Source organism: Echinops telfairi, unplaced genomic scaffold (assembly GCF_000313985.2).
Source record: "Echinops telfairi isolate 266 unplaced genomic scaffold, ASM31398v2 ScPeMD7_655;HRSCAF=1070, whole genome shotgun sequence".
In the NCBI taxonomy this organism is placed as follows: domain Eukaryota; kingdom Metazoa; phylum Chordata; class Mammalia; order Afrosoricida; family Tenrecidae; genus Echinops; species Echinops telfairi.
Window position 1 is genome coordinate 23,882,493 of NW_022104553.1, and position 3,156 is coordinate 23,885,648.

The 3,156-nt window shown below is 43.3% G+C and overlaps 1 protein-coding gene across 7 annotated transcripts in view; it reads left to right on the top strand.

Moving 5' to 3' along the window:
* LOC101664360 (zinc finger protein 343-like) overlaps window positions 1–3,156 on the top strand; it is a 108,695-nt gene that overhangs the window by 66,904 nt on the left and 38,635 nt on the right. Inside the window, exons 2-3 of one of the 7 annotated variants that reach the window (XM_045292460.1) lie at window positions 2,636–2,888; window positions 3,072–3,127. The exons of the other annotated variants lie outside the window; for them this stretch is intronic. The gene's annotated coding sequence lies outside the window, so the exon portion shown is untranslated. The remainder of the gene's footprint in view (window positions 1–2,635; window positions 2,889–3,071; window positions 3,128–3,156) is intronic. 7 annotated transcript variants of the gene reach the window in all.

Sequence of the window (3,156 nt, forward strand, 5' to 3'; positions counted from 1 at the left end):
TCTTTATATTATTATTGTTTTATCCTAATCACTTTATTTCAATTTTGATTTTTATTGTTTCTGTAGGGCTTCTCAGTGGGTGAAACCCAGAAGCAGTGGGTGCATAGAGAGAATAACTGACACAAGGTTTATAGGGGACATGGGGGTAGAGTTAGGAGTAAACAAGGCAGGGGTGGGGGTGGGGCACTAGAATTGATTATGATTACACAACTAATTTTAAAGGCCATTTAACCCTGGGGAGTAGGAGAGGTTCTAAAATTGATTGTGGTAATGATTGTACAATTCTTCTTGGTATGATTGAACATTTGAGCTATTAAATTTTATGATGTATGTATTAGGTGCCAATAAAAGTGCTTTAAAAAAAAGTAACCCCATCCCCAAAGCAAGCAAACAAACAAACAAAAGATGTGTAAGTTCCAAACTCTTGTCTAAGGCCATTGTGAGTTAGAATCTGCTTGGTGGCATTGAACTTTTCTGTTTTGAGGATGATGGTGAATGGAAGCAAATCGCTGTTTGGAAAATCATGTCAATGTCTTGGTTTCCCTCTGTGAACTCAATGGTGTTAGTCATGGTACCAGTTCCTCCTCCTCTTCTGCCAAGACACATTTTGTTCCCTAGCAGCACCTCGACAAGGCAGGTGACTGCATAATGGCTGCCAACCCGTTAGCGATCGCAGGATCTCTTCTCTTCCATGTTTGAACTGAAGTTCCACGTTGCTCTTCCCACCAAGGAAAAAGTCCCGTTAAGAAAGAGCATCCTAGGCCAGGCCTTTCTTTTAAATAGCTCACCCTTAGGTACCCCTGGTGGTCCATTTCTTTCTTTTTCTTTATGAATACTTCAAATTATTAGACTGGAGACTTTCACTCTAAGTGGGAAGATTGACAGGACCCCCCTGTATAACCAAATGAGTGTTAGTCTCCCATGTTCCTTCCCATGTAAACAAGGTCCTTCCCAAGGAATGAGTTTGCCGTTGTTGCTTTTCCCTGTGTATTCTGCTATGCTACATCAAAATGCATATCCAGGTAGTGTACAGAGAATTAATTCGTGCTCATATGTGATATCAGGAAAGGGGTAATGTTCTTTGTTCTTGCAAAGTAACTTCCAGTGAAGAAATGATTGCATAGAGATCCATTTGTTACTTCTGATTATGTTTGAAGATTGGCACAAATAGGGCCTTCTGGTGGTTTTGTGCCTGCTTAGTGATGTTGTGTGATTCTGGTTGCTGATACCAAAAGGAATAGGTCTCCCATGGTTCTCGGCAATCTTATGATATGTCTGGAAATAAATGGGAGACAAGCAAGGTAGTAAAGCTAAGTAGATAGATGAATCTTTTTACTTATACGAATGAGACTTGTAATGATAATAGTACTCTTTATTCTAGCATTGGGTACACAACTCGCATGGAATGTAAGAGATGCCCATGGATCTGAATTCCCATGTACACTTTGTAGGGACTGTTTCGGGCATATCATTGATTCAGGTTACACCCAAGAATTATTCATCAAGTTGGCTTAATACAGGATGTACAGATTAAGATGATTTTAATATTCCTAGAAATTTTAGTGGTAGACAAATTCTCAGAAGATGTCTTCTTCACCCACTGGAACAATATTTTTCCTAGATATCCCATAGCACGTTCTACAAACATTGGACTGCGAACCATAAGGTGCACATTTCATGCCAATCCTCTGTTGTGTAGTCGAGGGATGATGCCTTGTGCTCTGATAATGGTTTCTAGTGACAGGAGCTCCAAAGACCAGTTGTGTTCAGTCCTATGGGGCTGCTGTGAGTGAGAAATGACTGGAGTCCAGTGACTGGGTGTCTTCACATGGACCACCCAGGGTTAGACTCAACTATTTGAAAGGTGAGTAGTTCGGACCCACACAGGTGTCTAGGAAGGTAAGCCTGGGCTTCAGGTACTGAGAGATCTCAGACTTGAAAACTTTTGGAGCACTTCTGTCCCCACATCCTAAATTAGAATTGACTCCAGGGAAGTTAATACCAGCAACGAGGTGGACTGAAATGATGTTCATTGTCGTACATCTGCGATCATTCTGAAGGTGGACTTGCCTTCTAGAACTACCCTCCTATACCACATGAGTCAGGACTGTGACAGGATCAGGTGACACACGCAAGTACACACGAGTAAGTTATCTTTGTAGATGTCCCGGTGACTAGGATTGGCTCTCTTCAAACCTCCAAAAGTCTCCAAGTACTAGGACTTGGGGAGTTGAGCACAAGTGGAACTTTGGGCTTAGAAAGAGAGAGGCTTCTTTCTTCATGACCTGATTGGTCTGTTGAGCGTTTCAGAGTCTCTTTCTCCAAAGGCATTGAGCTGTACTCTGTTCTCTTTGGCTCAGGTAGCGGAAGCTGATCTGGGACCTGGAACCTGAGCTGTAGGGGCGTATAGGCACAGTAAAGTTTGGCAGGTAAAAAGAAAGCATGTCAGGGAACAGATTTGAAGGCTTGTAGATTAGAGATAAATCGAGGTGGAAACTCCAGAGCCACTTCTTAACCTCAGCCTCTGTGAATGATGGCTGAGGTGGGTGGGAGAAGACGGGCTTGCTGCCGAAGAGACCTGAGTGTGGAGCACACACAAAGAATCCAACAGCTGCCACTTTCTTTTCCCCCCTAGGTCTTGGATCCTTGGAAAACAAGGGGCTTTTATCAGTAAGGTGTTAAGAAGTCACCCCATGCAATGGAAATCCATCTGGAAAAGAAATTGATTCCAAGTGGTCCTGTCCAGCCATTTTTGCCTTCATCAAGGCCAGTACAGTGTGTGGTCCATTCTGTCCCGGAAGAGCAGACCTTGGAGAAGATTTTATCTTCAAAGAACAGAGAAAGTGTGGAAACCATGAGGAAACAGACTCAGAGACACAGGGGCAAAGGTGAGAGTCTTGGAGGTTCTGCAGAAGGAATTAGAGGAATTAGATTCAGGTTGAATGTACTGGTGGCCACCGCTGAGTCAATTGACTGGTGCCTATAGGCCAAGCTAGAGATGCTCCTGTGTGAGCATTGTAGGCGGTGTCCAATCTCATAGCTTCTGGTTTTTGTGGTTGTTTTTCCTGTAGGTTTGTCTTCTAAGTCTCCTGACTGGCTCCCAGAGAAGGAGAAGCCCCAAATCCTGGTGAGTTGGAATGACCTCTATTGTGCTTA